Source organism: Ascaphus truei, chromosome 17, assembly GCF_040206685.1.
Source record: "Ascaphus truei isolate aAscTru1 chromosome 17, aAscTru1.hap1, whole genome shotgun sequence".
Classification (NCBI taxonomy): domain Eukaryota; kingdom Metazoa; phylum Chordata; class Amphibia; order Anura; family Ascaphidae; genus Ascaphus; species Ascaphus truei.
The window spans coordinates 5,716,963-5,741,826 of NC_134499.1; the positions used below are offsets into that span (position 1 = coordinate 5,716,963).

General features: G+C 44.0%; 1 protein-coding gene across 14 annotated transcripts in view; it reads right to left on the reverse strand.

The window, feature by feature from the left end:
• The window catches only part of ATP2B2 (ATPase plasma membrane Ca2+ transporting 2), a 389,572-nt gene that overhangs the window by 169,604 nt on the left and 195,104 nt on the right, over positions 1-24,864 (reverse strand). The gene's annotated exons all lie outside the window — the stretch shown is intronic.

Consider the following 24,864-nt stretch of genomic DNA (forward strand, 5'->3'; position numbering starts at 1 on the left):
CGGGATAATATTCAGGAATACCTAATGGAAAACAAAATTATTAGTAATAGTCCGCATGGATTTATGAAGGACAGATCATGTCAAACTAACCTTAATTATTTCTTTGAGGAGGTAAGTAGGAATTTAGACCAGGGTAATGCAGTTGATGTGGTCTACTTAGATTTTGCAAAGGCTTTTGATACAGTTACACACCAGAAGTTGGTGTACAAAATAAAGCCAATTGGACTCAGTATAAATATTTGCACCTGGATTGAAAACTGGTTGAAGGACAGACAACAGAGGGTTGTCATAAATTGAACTTTTTCAGGTTAGGCTAAAGTCGTGAGTGGAGTACCTCAGGGATCGGTACTGGGACTCCTGCTTTTTAACTTGTTTATTAATGACCTTGAGTTTGGCATCAAGAGAAAAGTCTCCATATTTGCTGATGACACTAAATTGTGTAAGGTAATAGAATCAGAGCAGGATGTAATTTTTCTTCAGAAGGACTTGGAGAGACTGGAAACTTGGGCAGGTAAATGGCAGATGAGGTTTAATACAGATAAATGTAAGGTTATGCATTTGGGAAGCAAGAATAAACAGACAACTTACAAATTAAAGGGGGATAAATTAGGGGAATCCTTTTTGGAGAAGAATTTAGGAGTGCTTGTAGACAGCAGGCTTAGCAATAGTGCCCAAAGTCATGCAGTAGCTGCAAAGGCAAACAAGATCTTATCTTGCATTAAACGGGCAATGGATGTAAGGGAAGTAAACATAATTATGCCCCTTTACAAAGCATTAGTAAGACCACACCTTGAATATAGAGTACAATTTAGGGCACCACTCCTTAGAAAATACATTATTGAACTAGAGAGTGTGCAGAGAAGAGCCACCAAATTAATAAAGGGGATGGACAATCTAACTTATGAGGAGGGGCTAGCTAAATTAGATTTATTTACATTAGAAAAGAGACGTCTAAGAGGGGATATGATAACTATATACAAATATATTCAGGGACAATACAAGGAGCTTTCAAAAGAACTATTCATCCCACGGGCAGTACTAAGGACTCGGGCCATCCCTTAAGGTTGGAGGAAAGGAAATTTCACCAGCAACAAAGGAAAGGGTTCTTTACAGTAAGGGCAGTTACAATGTGGAATTCATTACCCATGGAGACTGTGATGGCAGATACAATAGATTAGTTAAAAAAAAGGTTGGACCTCTTTTTAGAAAGGAAAGGTATACAGGGATATACCAAATACGTAAACATGGGAAGGATGGTGACCCAGGGAGTAATCTGATTGCCAACTCTTGGAGATAGGAAGGAATTTATGTTTCCCCTTATGAGATATCATTGGATAATACTGTATGACTCCGGGGTTTGTGTTTGCCTTCCTCTGGATCAATAAGTATACTGTAGATATAGGATAAAGTATCTGTTGCCTAAACTTAGCATAGGTTGAACTTGATGGACGCATGTCTTTTTTCAACCTCATCTACTATATATAACTACAGTATATAACTATATAAGAGGCAAGCCAGTTCTGAGCTGACCCATCCCAATAGATTTGCCTTGTTGAGTGAAGATATTGGGAATGTCGGGGCAGAAATGGCAAGGCTGGGGGAGACTAATTCCTCTAGCAGTCAGGGGAATAGTTCCTCCAGCACAGTGGGGACTCAGGATGCTCAGATACAAAGAAAGATTGTGGTGATAGTGGACTCCATTATTAGGAAGGTAGATAGAGCAGCGGTGCGCAAAGTGGGGGGCGCGACCCCCAGGGGGGGCGGGAGATTGTGCTGGGGGGGCGCGGGCAGTTGCAGAGGCCCCGTGCTCTTCCCCCAGGCATTTAAATTAAATGCCGGGGGATCGCGTGAGGCCCCTGCAACTGTTTACTTACCGGGATTCAGCCGTCTGTGTTGCGTCGCCATGGCAACGCGGCGTCAATAGACGCCGCGGCACCATGTGACCTGACATCACACGCCCACGCAGCGTCATCTGACGCGTCTGAAGGAAGGCAGGGGGGCGCGAGAGCCGGGGGCAGAGAGACAGGGGGGCGCAGCACAAAAAGTTTGCGCTCCCCTGAGATAGAGCAATCTGTTGCCGTGACCGCATGAACCGAACAGTTTGTTGCCTCCCGGGTGCTCGGGTTCGGCACATTGCGGATCGGGTAGAGAGATTGTTGGGGGGGCTGGGATTGACCCGGCGGTCTTGGTACACGTTGGCACCAATGACAAAGTTAGAGAAAGATGGAGGGTCCTAAAAAATGATTACATGGATCTAGGCCAAAAGCTTAAGGCAAGGACCTCCAAGGTAGTATTTTCTGAAATACTACCAGTGCCATGCGCTACCGCAGGGAGACAGTCAGAGATTAGGGAGGTTAATGCATGGCTAAAATGGACGCATGTCTTTTTTTCAACCTCATCTACTATGTAACTATGTAACTATGTAACTATGTAACTCTCTTTAGTTCTCTCCTCTAAACTAAGGACTCATTCTGTTTTAGGGATTTGCCTTCCTCTCTGCATAGTGCTCCATGCTGCAGATTGCTTTTATTTTTCTGAGGCCGTCGCCTCCGACGTCATGGTCAGTTTGTTCAGAGCGCTGAAGGCATCTCTGCACCGCCGTGCTTGTGCCTGCGCAAGAAGACAGGCGCGCGTTATACCAGGCGGTCTTCCCGGTCGCATGGGCCTCCGCACAGCCACCCCCCCCCCACGGTGCTTATACGTCAGAGCTGCAGGAGGAGAGAGGCTGAGAATCCCCTGGATTAACTGCACTAGCTGCAGCCTGGCGACTCCATCACAAAATAACAAACACTGCTCCTAGCTGTAGGTCAGGAAAAGACTATCTGCAGGTAGGAGGGGAGGCCTTTTATGGTACTACCTGCAGAATTCCATTTCCTGTCCAACTCAAGCTAAGAATGGACTTCACCCTACGGTCAGTGTCAGATTTCCCATTAGGCCCGCTAGGACCGGGCCTAAAGTGACATAGAATTTTGTCGCACTCTCGGGCCTCTGGGACCTCGTGGGAAGGTACTTGCCTGTGTGGCCGCCTCCTCTCTGCCGCGCTCCTGCTCCTTTGGAATCCCAGTGTCAAATGACTCTGCGGACGCCCCCAAAGTGATGTCATATGCTGTCGCATTTCCATGGCAACGCACCGCTGTACAACGTCACGTCGGTGACGTCCGCAGCGTCATTTGACGCTGGGATTCCAAAGAAGCAGGAGCGCGGCAGAGACGAGGCGGCCACACAGGCAAGTGCCTAGGGGCAACACATTTTGAAATCCGCTGCTGCCTACGGTACCCACTGCATGGGGAACAGGAAAACCTGTGTAATACGGCAGGAATACGTTTACAGGGATCCATGTTAAAATGAATAAGAAGTAAAGAGTGACACACTGTGCTCAATTGCATGATATTACCCAGAATCCCTGGCTGCAGGGAAGCATTCTATGCTAAGACTTGATGGGGAAAGACAGGGCTGCAGATCTGTCTGAGACGTGCAAATGCACCGCAAGGGGTATTGTTATAAAGAACAAAGAATCATTTCCGGTCTGAACTTTCACCTATGACAAACACGTCTTTTTTTTACAGATGATACATCGTTATAGTTTCACAGTATGCGGTAGAAATTTTTCATCTGGCACAATGCCCATAAAGAACTTCAGATGTTGAGTTACCATCTGTATGCTGCTGTGTATGGAGGTTATAACCTCAGAGATCGCTTGATGAGCAGTTGATCCTAAAGCTCTCGGGTAGTAGGTCACTATTCTGTCTGCTATTGGTGTGATTAAAACACAGCAGCTGGGACATTTTGCCTCACATGGCGTCTTTACACACGTGTCTAGCAGCAGAAATGTGCAGTTCAGTAACACAAATGTCCCACACTCGTATTTGTTGTTTATGATAGGACAAGTGTGGTTAGGCTGCAACTATATCAATATTTTAACTTCAGATACCACGGTGACCCACTCAGATACCAGACCATGGGTGAAGCCGTCTCTGGAGTAATAGATCAACCCAGCAATGAAACGGTTGAGAAACGCTGGCTAAAGGGTAACAGTATCCCCGCGCTAGTGCGAGACGATCTCGGAGATAAGTTTCATGCTAGCCTATTTGAGATGGCAACGCGAGATATTGAGTTAAGTCAGAGCGCTCACAGTAACAGTGCTGCTCCGTCATAGTCACACTGTACATAACATGGGAATAGATGAGAATCTGGCACGGAGAATATGTTCAGTGGCAGAGTGATGGAACAGTTAGCATTACTTAGCCTCATCTTCTTAATTATGAGAATGTTTCTTTACACAGTGTGTGCAAATATACAGGAGGCTATACGCCAGAAACAATAACAACTTTAATAGCAACTTTATTTCATATAGCGCCTTTCTCCCAATGGGACTCACAGCGCGTCACAATGACAGCACAGCGCGCGGTACGCAGCACGTAGGAATGTTACAGGCACAGTCCCTGGCCAGAGAAGCTAACACTATGCTTTGGTGCCTGAGGCACAGGGACCTAAAGTGACCGTTCCAAGGTGACTAGGAGCCGACACCAGGATTTGAACCAGCGTCCCCTGCTTCACACTCAGGGTCATTGTTATCAGTCAGTGATCATCCTGACCACTTTGGAGGATTTTGCATGCAGACTGCATTGCATATTATTTCAAACATATAATGTAAAGCATTTCGCTTTACAGGCTTCTAATCTACTGTGAAATTGCGATAGTTACACCACATGCAGTAAGTGAGACCTTCCTGGAGGAGTGCTGCAGCTGCTGCGGTTTCTCAATTCTGACTGCACGACCAATTAGCAAAAACAGTGCGGGGGACTTCATTTCACCGGGAATATATCCTCCCTCATAGGCATGTCTTCTTATTTTGAGTTAATATTGCAGTTTCATTTGCTTGCTAGCAGCCTCTTCTTTACCACTGACAAAATTTTGGCTACTGAGCTACCGTGTAACTATGTAATTTCATTCACCTCAAAGTTTGTTACACTTGTAACACATATTGTTATAATTACTGAAAAGACCATGCCCGGGGGTGAGTTCCTGCACCTTTGCAGGGGCCGTGCAAAAGGGCATTAAGCGTTAGCACGCCTCCGCTCCCATACATATGAACGGGAGTAAAGGTGCGTTAAAGATTAGCCCCCTTTCGTGGATCTGGGCCAAAGAGATTTTAACAGAGTCAAATAAGGGGAGCTGTTTGGATGCTCAGATATTAAAATAGCGAGGCGTTTATTGCAAAGAATTTAGCTGGTCTAATTAGAAAATGATAACAGGCCTCGGGGAAGTGGGACACTTGCACCTCACCAATTTACTGTAGATTTTCCCGGCAGCCCAACTCAATTATCCTCTCACTCAACACTTGCCGTTGTACCTAAGATACTGATGACGTATAAAGCATTGCACGGATTGGACCCTGAGGATTTGTGCCAACGCCTTAGGCCTCGTTCAGGGTGCTGGCTTCGGAGGGAGGGCGTGCTGCCGTGCGAGCTGCCGTGGGACACAAAGTATTCAAATTGAATACTGGTTGTCAGGGTAGCAGCTGCCCTGTCTCCGAAGCCCGGAGTTGACGCTGGCTACAGTTTCAAGAAACGAAAAAATCGTTTTTTGAAGCTGCAGCAGCGTCACTGGGACCTCGGCAGCCAATGAAATCATTCTTGAGAATGATTACAAGACTGCAGCTTGGATCCCTAACCTGCCGTCTGTAGCCCCGCCCCCTCCCCCTCTGTAGCCCCGCCCCCTCCCCGCCTCCTCAACTCCTGAAACAGTCTGCTGGGGATGAACACACATCGCCCAGCAGACTGCCGCTCGCACACGCGAACGCCCGCCCTCCAACTCCTGCCTCCGGCACCCTGAACGAGGCCTTACTCCCCAATCAGCTGGTCTATACACACTGAGGTCAGAAGGATCGACCCAACTGTTCTCCCCAATGATTTTACCATCCAACCTTGGGAGGTCGAGCCTTTTCAAGTGTAGCCCCCAGGATCTGGAACTCCTTTCCTCCCGACGCCCCCGGAATGCACGGAGTTTGGCCCACTCTGGCGCCCAGTGCAAGACTCTCTTTATCCGTCTAGATTTTCCCAAATTGTAGTGATGTACCGGGTACTACCCGGCGTTACCCGGCGGCTTTTCAGCTACCTGGAAATTACCCGGACCCGGCAGCTGGAAAGTGGACCTAGCGCCGGATATACGGGGAATGTCAGGGTAGTTGAAAAGTATCTGTTACTTACCTGCTGGAAGCCCGCGCGGACATCTGAACAGGTAAGCAGAGGTGCGGGGGCGGTGGGGCGGCATCAGCGGTCAGTGTGGGGCCCGCGCGGGAGCTGCAGGACTCCATACTGCACTGTGAGCTGGGACCGCCGGCTGTCCAATAGGAAAGCTTCTTCTCCTGCTCCGGTCACATGGTCCCAGCTCACAGTGCAGTATGGAGTCCTGCAGCTCCCGCGCGGGCCCCACACTGACCGCTGATGCTGCCCCACCGCCCCCGCACCTCTGCTTACCTGTTCAGATGTCGCCGCGGTCTTCCTCCACCCCCAGGTAAGTGAAAAACCGGGTAGCCGGGTACAAGGCGCCAAATCCTCCGGGTACCCGTTACCCGGTTTAAAAAAAATGTAGGAGCCGGTCCAACACTACCAAATTGTGTTATTCTATTTTGTTTACTACAGTATGTATTTCTCTGTTTTGTTTGTTCTTTTAACCTGGTGTAATAAGGGTCCGGGGGTGCCACGTTTGGTGGGAATGGTTTCTGGACCTAGTCCCTGTTACGTGGCGGGACATTAGATTGATGATGATGATGATGATGAAGAAGAAATAAGAATCAGGTCTTTTTTTAAATGAGACAGAAGTAGAGCAGACCAAGAGGCCGGGAGACCGGACAGCCAGCAATAACCTATTATAAATCAATATAAATAATAGAAGCAGCTGAACTAGATCATGAAACGTGATTTTACCTCCCAGCTGCTCACCCTGAGTTTAAGGAAAAAGTCTCATTCCTGGCGTGATTCTCTGATGGTCGTTAGAACAAGGTGAGGGCTGGATTTGGAAAACACAAGATCAACGTACACCCAAATTTGGTAGAACCCAACATGGCGTCATTATTAACCATTTGTTAGATCGGGCTGCATTAATGCCTGTGCACCACTATGGCGATTTATGTAGTACATGTACCGTGTAATCATTATACCCTACCCCTTGTTATTCCTGTACCGTGTAACCATTATACCCCATCCCGTTATTCATGTACTGTGTAATCATTATACCCTACCCCCTGTTATACATGTACTGTGTAATCATTATACCCTACCCCCTGTTACTCATGTACTGTGTAATCATTATACCCTACCCCCTGTTATTCATGTACCGTGTAATCAGTATACCCTACCCCCTGTTATTCATGTACCGTGTAATCATTATACCCTACCCCCTGTTATTCATGCACTGTGTAATCATTATACCTACCCCCCGTTATTCATGTACTGTGTAATCATTATACCTACCCCCTGTTACTCATGTACTGTGTAATCATTATACCCTACCCCCTGTTATTCATGTACTGTGTAATCATTATACCTACCCCCTGTTATTCATGTACTGTGTAATCATTATACCCTACCCCCTGTTATTCATGCACTGTGTAATCATTATACCTACCCCCTGTTATTCATGTACTGTGTAATCATTATACCTACCCCGTTATTCATGTACTGTGTAATCATTATACCCTACCCCCTGTTATACATGTACTGTGTAATCATTATACCTACCCCCTGTTATTCATGTACTGTGTAATCATTATACCTACCCCCTGTTATTCATGTACTGTGTAATCATTATACCTACCCCCTGTTATTCATGTACTGTGTAATCATTATACCTACCCCCTGTTATTCATGTACTGTGTAATCATTATACCCTACCCCCTGTTATTCATGTACTGTGTAATCATTATACCCCATCCCGTTATTCATGTACTGTGTAATCATTATACCCTACCCCCTGTTACTCATGTACTGTGTAATCATTACACCCTACCCCCTGTTACTCATGTACTGTGTAATCATTATACCTACCCCCTGTTACTCATGTACTGTGTAATCATTATACCCTACCCCCTGTTACTCATGCTTTGGCAATACTGAAATGTTCTTTCGTCATGCCAATAAAGCTTATTTGATTTGATTTACATGTACTGAGGAGTGATCCTACCATAACAAGTACATGTACAGAGTGATCTTACCATAACAAGTACATGTACAGAGTGATCTTACCGTAACACACACATGTACAGAGTGATCTTACCGTAACACACACATGTACAGAGTGATCTTACCGTAACACACACATGTACAGCGTGATCTTATCGTAACACACACATGTACAGCGTGATCTTATCGTAACACACACATGTACAGAGTGATCTTACCGTAACACACACATGTACAGAGTGAGCTTACCGTAACACACACATGTACAGAGTGATCTTACCGTAACACACACATGTACAGCGTGATCTTATCGTAACACACATGTACAGAGTGATCTTACCGTAACACACACATGTACAGCGTGATCTTACCGTAACACACACATGTACAGAGTGATCTTACCGTAACACACACATGTACAGAGTGATCTTACCGTAACACACACATGTACAGAGTGATCTTACCGTAACACACACATGTACAGCGTGATCTTATCGTAACACAGACATGTACAGAGTGATCTTACCGTAACACACACATGTACAGAGTGATCTTACCGTAACACAGACATGTACAGAGTGATCTTACCGTAACACACACATGTACAGAGTGATCTTACCGTAACACACACATGTACAGAGTGATCTTACCGTAACACACACATGTACAGAGTGATCTTACCGTAACACACACATGTACAGAGTGATCTTACCGTAACACACACATGTACAGAGTGATCTTACCGTAACACAGACATGTACAGAGTGATCTTACCGTAACACACACATGTACAGAGTGATCTTACCGTAACACACACATGTACAGAGTGATCTTACCGTAACACACACATGTACAGAGTGATCTTATCGTAACACACACATGTACAGAGTGATCTTACCGTAACACACACATGTACAGAGTGATCTTACCGTAACACACACATGTACAGCGTGATCTTACCGTAACACACACATGTACAGAGTGATCTTACCGTAACACACACATGTACAGAGTGATCTTACCGTAACACACACATGTACAGAGTGATCTTACCGTAACACAGACATGTACAGCGTGATCTTACCGTAACACAGAGATGTACAGAGTGATCTTACCGTAACACACACATGTACAGAGTGATCTTACCGTAACACACACATGTACAGCGTGATCTTATCGTAACACACACATGTACAGAGTGATCTTACCGTAACACACACATGTACAGAGTGATCTTACCGTAACACACACATGTACAGAGTGATCTTACCGTAACACACACATGTACAGCGTGATCTTATCGTAACACACACATGTACAGAGTGATCTTACCGTAACACACACATGTACAGAGTGATCTTACCGTAACACACACATGTACAGAGTGATCTTACCGTAACACACACATGTACAGAGTGATCTTACCGTAACACACATGTACAGAGTGATCTTACCGTAACACACACATGTACAGAGTGATCTTACCGTAACACACACATGTACAGCGTGATCTTATCGTAACACACATGTACAGAGTGATCTTACCGTAACACACACATGTACAGCGTGATCTTACCGTAACACACACATGTACAGAGTGATCTTACCGTAACACACACATGTACAGAGTGATCTTACCGTAACACACACATGTACAGAGTGATCTTACCGTAACGCACACATGTACAGAGTGATCTTACCGTAACACACACATGTACAGCGTGATCTTATCGTAACACAGACATGTACAGAGTGATCTTACCGTAACACACACATGTACAGCGTGATCTTACCGTAACACACACATGTACAGAGTGATCTTACCGTAACACACACATGTACAGAGTGATCTTACCGTAACACACACATGTACAGAGTGATCTTACCGTAACACACACATGTACAGAGTGATCTTACCGTAACACACACATGTACAGCGTGATATTATCGTAACACAGACATGTACAGAGTGATCTTACCGTAACACACACATGTACAGAGTGATCTTACCGTAACACAGACATGTACAGAGTGATCTTACCGTAACACAGACATGTACAGAGTGATCTTACCGTAACACACACATGTACAGAGTGATCTTACCGTAACACACACATGTACAGAGTGATCTTACCGTAACACACACATGTACAGAGTGATCTTACCGTAACACACACATGTACAGAGTGATCTTACCGTAACATACACATGTACAGAGTGATCTTACCGTAACACACACATGTACAGAGTGATCTTACCGTAACACACATGTACAGAGTGATCTTACCGTAACACACATGTACAGAGTGATCTTACCGTAACACACACATGTACAGCGTGATCTTACCGTAACAAACACATGTACAGAGTGATCTTACCGTAACACACACATGTACAGAGTGATCTTACCGTAACACACACATGTACAGAGTGATCTTACCGTAACACAGACATGCACAGCGTGATCTTACCGTAACACAGACATGTACAGAGTGATCTTACCGTAACACACACATGTACAGAGTGAACTTACCGTAACACACACATGTACAGCGTGATCTTATCGTAACACACACATGTACAGAGTGATCTTACCGTAACACACACATGTAAAGAGTGATCTTACCGTAACACACACATGTACAGAGTGATCTTACCGTAACACACACATGTACAGCGTGATCTTATCGTAACACACACATGTACAGAGTGATCTTACCGTAACACACACATGTACAGAGTGATCTTACCGTAACACACACATGTACAGAGTGATCTTACCGTAACACACACATGTACAGAGTGATCTTACCGTAACACACATGTACAGAGTGATCTTACCGTAACACACACATGTACAGAGTGATCTTACCGTAACACACACATGTACAGCGTGATCTTATCGTAACACACATGTACAGAGTGATCTTACCGTAACACACACATGTACAGCGTGATCTTACCGTAACACACACATGTACAGAGTGATCTTACCGTAACACACACATGTACAGAGTGATCTTACCGTAACACACACATGTACAGAGTGATCTTACCGTAACACACACATGTACAGCGTGATCTTATCGTAACACAGACATGTACAGAGTGATCTTACCGTAACACACACATGTACAGAGTGATCTTACCGTAACACAGACATGTACAGAGTGATCTTACCGTAACACACACATGTACAGAGTGATCTTACCGTAACACACACATGTACAGAGTGATCTTACCGTAACACACACATGTACAGAGTGATCTTACCGTAACACACACATGTACAGAGTGATCTTACCGTAACACACACATGTACAGAGTGATCTTACCGTAACACACACATGTACAGAGTGATCTTACCGTAACACACACATGTACAGAGTGATCTTACCGTAACACACACATGTACAGCGTGATCTTACCGTAACACACACATGTACAGAGTGATCTTACCGTAACACACACATGTACAGCGTGATCTTACCGTAACACACACATGTACAGAGTGATCTTACCGTAACACACACATGTACAGAGTGATCTTACCGTAACACACACATGTACAGAGTGATCTTACCGTAACACACACATGTACAGAGTGATCTTACCGTAACACACACATGTACAGAGTGATCTTACCGTAACACACACATGTACAGAGTGATCTTACCGTAACACACACATGTACAGCGTGATCTTACCGTAACACACACATGTACAGAGTGATCTTACCGTAACACACACATGTACAGAGTGATCTTACCGTAACACACACATGTACAGAGTGATCTTACCGTAACACACACATGTACAGAGTGATCTTACCGTAACACACACATGTACAGAGTGATCTTACCGTAACACACACATGTACAGAGTGATCTTACCGTAACACACACATGTACAGAGTGATCTTACCGTAACACACACATGTACAGCGTGATCTTATCGTAACACAGACATGTACAGAGTGATCTTACCGTAACACACACATGTACAGAGTGATCTTACCGTAACACAGACATGTACAGAGTGATCTTACCGTAACACACACATGTACAGAGTGATCTTACCGTAACACACACATGTACAGAGTGATCTTACCGTAACACACACATGTACAGAGTGATCTTACCGTAACACAGACATGTACAGAGTGATCTTACCGTAACACACACATGTACAGAGTGATCTTACCGTAACACACACATGTACAGAGTGATCTTACCGTAACACACACATGTACAGAGTGATCTTATCGTAACACACACATGTACAGAGTGATCTTACCGTAACACACATGTACAGAGTGATCTTACCGTAACACACACATGTACAGCGTGATCTTACCATAACACACACATGTACAGAGTGATCTTACCGTAACACACACATGTACAGAGTGATCTTACCGTAACACAGACATGTACAGCGTGATCTTACCGTAACACAGACATGTACAGAGTGATCTTACAGTAACACACACATGTACAGAGTGATCTTACCGTAACACACACATGTACAGCGTGATCTTATCGTAACACACACATGTACAGAGTGATCTTACCGTAACACACACATGTACAGAGTGATCTTACCGTAACACACACATGTACAGAGTGATCTTACCGTAACACACACATGTACAGCGTGATCTTATCGTAACACACACATGTACAGAGGGATCTTACCGTAACACACACATGTACAGAGTGATCTTACCGTAACACACATGTACAGAGTGATCTTACCGTAACACACACATGTACAGCGTGATCTTACCGTAACACACACATGTACAGAGTGATCTTACCGTAACACACACATGTACAGAGTGATCTTACCGTAACACACACATGTACAGAGTGATCTTACCGTAACACACACATGTACAGAGTGATCTTACCGTAACACACACATGTACAGCGTGATCTTATCGTAACACAGACATGTACAGAGTGATCTTACCGTAACACACACATGTACAGCGTGATCTTACCGTAACACACACATGTACAGAGTGATCTTACCGTAACACACACATGTACAGAGTGATCTTACCGTAACACACACATGTACAGAGTGATCTTACCGTAACACACACATGTACAGCGTGATCTTACCGTAACACACACATGTACAGAGTGATCTTACCGTAACACACACATGTACAGAGTGATCTTACCGTAACACACACATGTACAGAGTGATCTTACCGTAACACACGCATGTACAGGGTGATCTTACCGTAACACACGCATGTACAGAGTGATCTTACCGTAACACACACATGTACAGAGTGATCTTACCGTAACACACACATGTACAGAGTGATCTTACCGTAACACACACATGTACAGCGTGATCTTACCGTAACACACACATGTACAGAGTGATCTTACCGTAACACACACATGTACAGAGTGATCTTACCGTAACACACACATGTACAGAGTGATCTTACCGTAACACACACATGTACAGCGTGATCTTACCGTAACAAGTACATGTACAGAGTGATCTTACCGTAACACACACATGTACAGCGTGATCTTACCGTAACACACACATGTACAGAGTGATCTTACCGTAACACACACATGTACAGAGTGATCTTACCGTAACACACACATGTACAGAGTGATCTTACCGTAACACAGACATGTACAGAGTGATCTTACCGTAACACACACATGTACAGAGTGATCTTACCGTAACACACACATGTACAGAGTGATCTTACCGTATTACACACATGTACAGAGTGATCTTATCGTAACACACACATGTACAGAGTGATCTTACCGTAACACACATGTACAGAGTGATCTTACCGTAACACACACATGTACAGCGTGATCTTACCGTAACACACACATGTACAGAGTGATCTTACCGTAACACACACATGTACAGAGTGATCTTACCGTAACACACACATGTACAGAGTGATCTTACCGTAACACAGACATGTACAGCGTGATCTTACCGTAACACAGACATGTACAGAGTGATCTTACAGTAACACACACATGTACAGAGTGATCTTACCGTAACACACACATGTACAGCGTGATCTTATCGTAACACACACATGTACAGAGTGATCTTACCGTAACACACACATGTACAGAGTGATCTTACCGTAACACACACATGTACAGAGTGATCTTACCGTAACACACACATGTACAGCGTGATCTTATCGTAACACACACATGTACAGAGTGATCTTACCGTAACACACACATGTACAGAGTGATCTTACCGTAACACACACATGTACAGAGTGATCTTACCGTAACGCACACATGTACAGAGTGATCTTACCGTAACACACATGTACAGAGTGATTTTACCGTAACACACACATGTACAGAGTGATCTTACCGTAACACACACATGTACAGCGTGATCTTATCGTAACACACATGTACAGAGTGATCTTACCGTAACACACACATGTACAGCGTGATCTTACCGTAACACACACATGTACAGAGTGATCTTACCGTAACACACACATGTACAGAGTGATCTTACCGTAACACACACATGTACAGAGTGATCTTACCGTAACACACATGTACAGAGTGATCTTACCGTAACACACACATGTACAGCGTGATCTTATCGTAACACAGACATGTACAGAGTGATCTTACCGTAACACACACATGTACAGAGTGATCTTACCGTAACACAGACATGTACAGAGTGATCTTACCGTAACACACACATGTACAGAGTGATCTTACCGTAACACACACATGTACAGAGTGATCTTACCGTAACACACACATGTACAGAGTGATCTTACCGTAACACACACATGTACAGAGTGATCTTACCGTAACACACACATGTACAGAGTGATCTTACCGTAACACACACATGTACAGAGTGATCTTACCGTAACACACACATGTACAGCGTGATCTTACCGTAACACACACATGTACAGAGTGATCTTACCGTAACACACACATGTACAGCGTGATCTTACCGTAACACACACATGTACAGAGTGATCTTACCGTAACACACACATGTACAGAGTGATCTTACCGTAACACACACATGTACAGAGTGATCTTACCGTAACACACACATGTACAGCGTGATCTTATCGTAACACACACATGTACAGAGTGATCTTACCGTAACACACACATGTACAGAGTGATCTTACCGTAACACACACATGTACAGAGTGATCTTACCGTAACGCACACATGTACAGAGTGATCTTACCGTAACACACATGTACAGAGTGATCTTACCGTAACACACACATGTACAGAGTGATCTTACCGTAACACACACATGTACAGCGTGATCTTATCGTAACACACATGTACAGAGTGATCTTACCGTAACACACACATGTACAGCGTGATCTTACCGTAACACACACATGTACAGAGTGATCTTACCGTAACACACACATGTACAGAGTGATCTTACCGTAACACACACATGTACAGAGTGATCTTACCGTAACACACATGTACAGAGTGATCTTACCGTAACACACACATGTACAGCGTGATCTTATCGTAACACAGACATGTACAGAGTGATCTTACCGTAACACACACATGTACAGAGTGATCTTACCGTAACACAGACATGTACAGAGTGATCTTACCGTAACACACACATGTACAGAGTGATCTTACCGTAACACACACATGTACAGAGTGATCTTACCGTAACACACACATGTACAGAGTGATCTTACCGTAACACACACATGTACAGAGTGATCTTACCGTAACACACACATGTACAGAGTGATCTTACCGTAACACACACATGTACAGAGTGATCTTACCGTAACACACACATGTACAGCGTGATCTTACCGTAACACACACATGTACAGAGTGATCTTACCGTAACACACACATGTACAGCGTGATCTTACCGTAACACACACATGTACAGAGTGATCTTACCGTAACACACACATGTACAGAGTGATCTTACCGTAACACACACATGTACAGAGTGATCTTACCGTAACACACACATGTACAGAGTGATCTTACCGTAACACACACATGTACAGAGTGATCTTACCGTAACACACACATGTACAGCGTGATCTTACCGTAACACACACATGTACAGAGTGATCTTACCGTAACACACACATGTACAGAGTGATCTTACCGTAACACACACATGTACAGAGTGATCTTACCGTAACACACACATGTACAGAGTGATCTTACCGTAACACACACATGTACAGCGTGATCTTACCGTAACACACGCATGTACAGCGTGATCTTACCGTAACACACACATGTACAGAGTGATCTTACCGTAACACACGCATGTACAGAGTGATCTTACCGTAACACACATGTACAGAGTGATCTTACCGTAACACACACATGTACAGAGTGATCTTACCATAACACACACATGTACAGAGTGATCTTACCGTAACACACATGTACAGAGTGATCTTACCGTAACACACACATGTACAGAGTGATCTTACCGTAACACACACATGTACAGAGTGATCTTACCGTAACACACACATGTACAGAGTGATCTTACCGTAACACACACATGTACAGCGTGATCTTACCGTAACACACACATGTACAGAGTGATCTTACCGTAACACACACATGTACAGAGTGATCTTACCGTAACACACACATGTACAGAGTGATCTTATCGTAACACACACATGTACAGAGTGATCTTACCGTAACACAGACATGTACAGAGTGATCTTACCATAACACACACATGTACAGAGTGATCTTACCGTAACACACACATGTACAGAGTGATCTTACCGTAACACACACATGTACAGAGTGATCTTACCGTAACACACGCATGTACAGAGTGATCTTACCGTAACACACGCATGTACAGAGTGATCTTACCGTAACACACACATGTACAGGGTGATCTTACCGTAACACACACATGTACAGAGTGATCTTACCGTAACACACACATGTACAGAGTGATCTTACCGTAACACACACATGTACAGAGTGATCTTACCGTAACACACACATGTACAGCGTGATCTTACCGTAACACACACATGTACAGAGTGATCTTACCGTAACACACACATGTACAGAGTGATCTTACCGTAACACACACATGTACAGAGTGATCTTACCGTAACACACACATGTACAGCGTGATCTTACCGTAACAAGTACATGTACAGAGTGATCTTACCGTAACACACACATGTACAGCGTGATCTTACCGTAACACACACATGTACAGAGTGATCTTACCATAACACACACATGTACAGAGTGATCTTACCGTAACACACACATGTACAGAGTGATCTTACCGTAACACACACATGTACAGAGTGATCTTACCATAACAAGTACATGTACAGAGTGATCTTACCGTAACACACACATGTACAGAGTGATCTTACCGTAACACACACATGTACAGAGTGATCTTACCGTAACACACACATGTACAGCGTGATCTTACCGTAACACACACATGTACAGCGTGATCTTATCGTAACACACACATGTACAGAGTGATCTTACCGTAACACACGCATGTACAGAGTGATCTTACCGTAACACACATGTACAGAGTGATCTTACCGTAACACACACATGTACAGAGTGATCTTACCGTAACACACACATATACAGAGTGATTTTACCGTAACACACACATGTACAGAGTGATCTTACCGTAACACACACATGTACAGAGTGATCTTACCGTAACACACACATGTACAGCGTGATCTTATCGTAACACACACATGTACAGAGTGATCTTACCGTAACACACACATGTACAGCATGATCTTACCATAACACACACATGTACAGAGTGATCTTACCGTAACACACACATGTACAGAGTGATCTTACCGTAACACACACATGTACAGCGTGATCTTATCGTAACACAGACATGTACAGAGTGATCTTACCGTAACACACACATGTACAGAGTGATCTTACCGTAACACAGACATGTACAGAGTGATCTTACCGTAACACACACATGTACAGAGTGATCTTACCGTAACACACACATGTACAGAGTGATCTTACCGTAACACACACATGTACAGAGTGATCTTACCGTAACACACACATGTACAGAGTGATCTTACCGTAACACACACATGTACAGAGTGATCTTACCGTAACACACACATGTACAGAGTGATCTTACCGTAACACACACATGTACAGCGTGATCTTACCGTAACACACACATGTACAGAGTGATCTTACCGTAACACACACATGTACAGCGTGATCTTACCGTAACACACACATGTACAGAGTGATCTTACCGTAACACACACATGTACAGAGTGATCTTACCGTAACACACACATGTACAGAGTGATCTTACCGTAACACACACATGTACAGCGTGATCTTATCGTAACACACACATGTACAGAGTGATCTTACCGTAACACACACATGTACAGAGTGATCTTACCGTAACACACACATGTACAGAGTGATCTTACCGTAACGCACACATGTACAGAGTGATCTTACCGTAACACACATGTACAGAGTGATCTTACCGTAACACACACATGTACAGAGTGATCTTACCGTAACACACACATGTACAGCGTGATCTTATCGTAACACACATGTACAGAGTGATCTTACCGTAACACACACATGTACAGCGTGATCTTACCGTAACACACACATGTACAGAGTGATCTTACCGTAACACACACATGTACAGAGTGATCTTACCGTAACACACACATGTACAGAGTGATCTTACCGTAACACACATGTACAGAGTGATCTTACCGTAACACACACATGTACAGCGTGATCTTATCGTAACACAGACATGTACAGAGTGATCTTACCGTAACACACACATGTACAGAGTGATCTTACCGTAACACAGACATGTACAGAGTGATCTTACCGTAACACACACATGTACAGAGTGATCTTACCGTAACACACACATGTACAGAGTGATCTTACCGTAACACACACATGTACAGAGTGATCTTACCGTAACACACACATGTACAGAGTGATCTTACCGTAACACACACATGTACAGAGTGATCTTACCGTAACACACACATGTACAGAGTGATCTTACCGTAACACACACATGTACAGCGTGATCTTACCGTAACACACACATGTACAGAGTGATCTTACCGTAACACACACATGTACAGCGTGATCTTACCGTAACACACACATGTACAGAGTGATCTTACCGTAACACACACATGTACAGAGTGATCTTACCGTAACACACACATGTACAGAGTGATCTTACCGTAACACACACATGTACAGAGTGATCTTACCGTAACACACACATGTACAGAGTGATCTTACCGTAACACACACATGTACAGCGTGATCTTACCGTAACACACACATGTACAGAGTGATCTTACCGTAACACACACATGTACAGAGTGATCTTACCGTAACACACACATGTACAGAGTGATCTTACCGTAACACACACATGTACAGAGTGATCTTACCGTAACACACACATGTACAGCGTGATCTTACCGTAACACACGCATGTACAGCGTGATCTTACCGTAACACACACATGTACAGAGTGATCTTACCGTAACACACGCATGTACAGAGTGATCTTACCGTAACACACATGTACAGAGTGATCTTACCGTAACACACACATGTACAGAGTGATCTTACCATAACACACACATGTACAGAGTGATCTTACCGTAACACACATGTACAGAGTGATCTTACCGTAACACACACATGTACAGAGTGATCTTACCGTAACACACACATGTACAGAGTGATCTTACCGTAACACACACATGTACAGAGTGATCTTACCGTAACACACACATGTACAGCGTGATCTTACCGTAACACACACATGTACAGAGTGATCTTACCGTAACACACACATGTACAGAGTGATCTTACCGTAACACACACATGTACAGAGTGATCTTATCGTAACACACACATGTACAGAGTGATCTTACCGTAACACAGACATGTACAGAGTGATCTTACCATAACACACACATGTACAGAGTGATCTTACCGTAACACACACATGTACAGAGTGATCTTACCGTAACACACACATGTACAGAGTGATCTTACCGTAACACACGCATGTACAGAGTGATCTTACCGTAACACACGCATGTACAGAGTGATCTTACCGTAACACACACATGTACAGGGTGATCTTACCGTAACACACACATGTACAGAGTGATCTTACCGTAACACACACATGTACAGAGTGATCTTACCGTAACACACACATGTACAGAGTGATCTTACCGTAACACACACATGTACAGCGTGATCTTACCGTAACACACACATGTACAGAGTGATCTTACCGTAACACACACATGTACAGAGTGATCTTACCGTAACACACACATGTACAGAGTGATCTTACCGTAACACACACATGTACAGCGTGATCTTACCGTAACAAGTACATGTACAGAGTGATCTTACCGTAACACACACATGTACAGCGTGATCTTACCGTAACACACACATGTACAGAGTGATCTTACCATAACACACACATGTACAGAGTGATCTTACCGTAACACACACATGTACAGAGTGATCTTACCGTAACACACACATGTACAGAGTGATCTTACCATAACAAGTACATGTACAGAGTGATCTTACCGTAACACACACATGTACAGAGTGATCTTACCGTAACACACACATGTACAGAGTGATCTTACCGTAACACACACATGTACAGCGTGATCTTACCGTAACACACACATGTACAGCGTGATCTTATCGTAACACACACATGTACAGAGTGATCTTACCGTAACACACGCATGTACAGAGTGATCTTACCGTAACACACATGTACAGAGTGATCTTACCGTAACACACACATGTACAGAGTGATCTTACCGTAACACACACATATACAGAGTGATTTTACCGTAACACACACATGTACAGAGTGATCTTACCGTAACACACACATGTACAGAGTGATCTTACCGTAACACACACATGTACAGCGTGATCTTATCGTAACACACACATGTACAGAGTGATCTTACCGTAACACACACATGTACAGCATGATCTTACCATAACACACACATGTACAGAGTGATCTTACCGTAACACACACATGTACAGAGTGATCTTACCGTAACACACACATGTACAGAGTGATCTTACCGTAACACACGCATGTACAGAGTGATCTTACCGTAACACACACTTGTACAGAGTGATCTTACCGTAACACACACATGTACAGAGTGATCTTACCGTAACACACACATGTACAGAGTGATCTTACCGTAACACACACATGTACAGCGTGATCTTACCGTAACACACACATGTACAGAGTGATCTTACCGTAACACACACATGTACAGAGTGATCTTACCGTAACACACACATGTACATAGTGATCTTACCGTAACACACATGTACAGAGTGATCTTACCGTAACACACACATGTACAGAGTGATCTTATCATAACACACACATGTACAGAGTGATCTTACCGTAACACACACATGTACAGCGTGATCTTACCATAACACACACATGTACAGAGTGATCTTACCGTAACACACACATGTACAGAGTGATCTTACCGTAACACACACATGTACAGCGTGATCTTACCGTAACACACACATGTACAGAGTGATCTTACCGTAACACATGGAACTGAATGCTGCATGTGGAACGTTTCACTATCACAGCTATAGGACAATTCTCCTCTCACATACAGGGGGCTGTCTTCTTGTCAGTGTATAAAACCTCATTTGAAGGCCTAGATCCGGTCTCCCTGTCATCATTCTACGCGTTCATGGCAAGTCTCAAGCAGCAATTCCAAACAGGGGGTACAAGCGGCGTCTCCAAGGGGCTCACCAAAATAGAACACGTAATGGTGGCTCCCAGGTGCTACAGGGGGGTCCTGAGCCCGTGGGGGTGGGGGGGGGGGGAATGGGGCTGCGCACTTAGTAAGGCCCCAAACTGCACCTTAGTGTTGGGGGTATCACTGTCACTTACAGCAGGGGTTTCAAACATAATTCCCCACAATGCTTTGCATCCACAGCAGCAAGGCATTGTGGGAAGTGACTTTGGAAGCTCCCGCAGTGAGTGACAGCGATACCCCCCATGCTGCCTGCACACACTGAGGGGCAGTTTGGGGATTATTAAGCGGGTGTTCCCCCCACACGCTCAGGACACTATACTGCCTGGGATCGGTCACACAGTGTTAGCGACAGTCTGAGGAGGAGGAAATAAGGTTTATTCATTCAGGGGGTCGCAGAACCAATGTGTCCTATCTGGGGGAGCATAGTGTAACAAAAGTTGGGGATCGCTGGTGTAATTAGCAATAAACTTGTGCGCTGTTAGATGAGATATGACAGGATACTGGACGGATGATCTGTCTTAAATAGACATTCTTCTAGTGCAATAAAAGATGCCTTCCTAATCCTGCTGTTCTTTCTGCCAGCTAAATTGCAGTGTAAAACATTCAGCAGGATTTGTAACACAGATTAAAGGTTTTAGGAATTTATCCAAGATTACCCTATGCCCTTAACTCATAAACAATTTACCGCTATCCGATTTCCCAGCTGCTGAGACCGTTACTGTCTGCACAACTCCACCATGTACTCAGGTAGTGACTCACCAGAGCTAATCACAGACAGGGCCCTTGCATAAGCATAGCAGGGCTTCCTGTGCCTCTGTATCACCTTCCAATGCCAAATACAGTACTTGATGTTAAAAAAAGAAGACTATAAAGCAATAAGAACCCATAAGGGCAGAGCAACCAGAACTTGTCAATTGAATGTAACCGCATTGAAAATCATTACTGTATTACATCGAATTCTAGGCCCAACCAATGTGTTTTACTCGTTCTATACTTAATTGTTTGGTTCATAGGGGCCTATGCAGAGAGCAGCGAATTTTAAAATTGGCGAATTTATTAAAAAGTAGCTTTTTTGGAGAGTTTTATTCTCCATATGCAGAAATGTGCGAATTCTGCTATGTTTAACATGAATGCGTCTGGCGAGTTTAAATTGGCGAGATGCGCGCTTCAGAAATGTGTAAAAAAAAATTTGCGCCTTTTTTTCCCTTTGCAATGGCCGCGAGCGGCAGCTTCTTGCCAATTTTTTCTGGCGAGGCAAAAAGGAGACAATCGCGCCATTTTATTGGCGCGAACAGCCGCTAGATGCCGTTCGCGCCTCTCTGCATTAGGATATTTTTAAAACTGGCGAGATTGAGGTTCTCGCCAGCCGCGAGGCGAGTTTTAGAAATAGAAAAGAAAAATTGGCGCGTTTTTCGGAACTCGCCATTTTCTGCTGTTTTCTGCGCGATTTTCTCCAAAAAATTGCGAATTTCGAAATAGCGCTGCTCTCTGCATAGGCCCCATAGTGTGCAATGTTATGTTATGCTAGCTTAATGTCCCCGCCGTTGCTCGGGAATTTTAAGAAACCAACCTCCTCTCTCTCTCCCTCCCTCCCTTTCCTTTAATACCTTATGATGTCCCCAATTCTTTCCACCTCTCCCCTTCTCCAGCATTCTTGCTTTCTCCTCACGTGCCAACTGACTTCCTCAATTTGCTTGTCTGCTTTCTATGTAACCTTTATAGCTACCCGACTCTCCTTATCTGCCACCAGGCTATGTGCATTATGATGTCACCAGAGACATTGCCTACCAGTGGCTGACTTGCTTGTCAGAGAAATTGTAATAACTCATAGAACTAAAAGTAGAATGTATCCAAACGTAGACAAAAACCCGCTCCTTGACCTCAGGAACCATTGTGCAAAATATGGTTACGATATCTTAAGAGGGGTCCAAATGCATATCGAACAGACGGACAACTTTCCAACATATATAGTGGATGCAACGTGCCATTTTTGCAGCTATCTATATACATGGACAGCGACAGAATCTCGCTTCCCACTCGATCACCTCCACAGAAGACACGCTCTGTTTGTGACTTCCTGCAGTGCAGCCCAAGAAGCAGGTGTGTGTAATAGGAAACTAGGGAATACACGTTCTGTTCCTCTCCATCATTATACATAACGCTTCATTTTCATAATAACATTTACTGTACATGCCGGCCATTATTATCCTCTGCAATGCTGCACCACGGGGTAATGGAAAAGGAGCACGGTGTGCCCCTCCAGAATCTGAGGGGGCCAAAATATTAGTACGTCCATGTATTCCAGGTTGCGTCGATATATCATGGTCTTTGCTCCAAGTTTTGCGCCATCTTGAGATTTGGGGAGTGGCAATAAGAGGAATAACAGTGCACGACGCCCAGAAAATAATGAGATGCATCAAACTCTGTGTCGCTGCACGTCACTTTTCCATCTCGTATTTGCGTCCATCAAAACCGCCATGGCCTGAGGTGGCGCAAACATTTCAAGCCAACAACAAATTTCAAGCCAACAACATACGTCGGAAACGCTTTCATACATTGGACGCAATTGCGAGCAGAAAATGGAGCACGGCGCCCTTTCTTTCCGCTGATCCATCTCCCCCGTAGTATTTATATTGACCACCAGTTGCATCGGCTGGAGGCAGCGTATTAAGGTGTATTTGTTGTACCGTGCACGGTGAGAAAATACGGTGT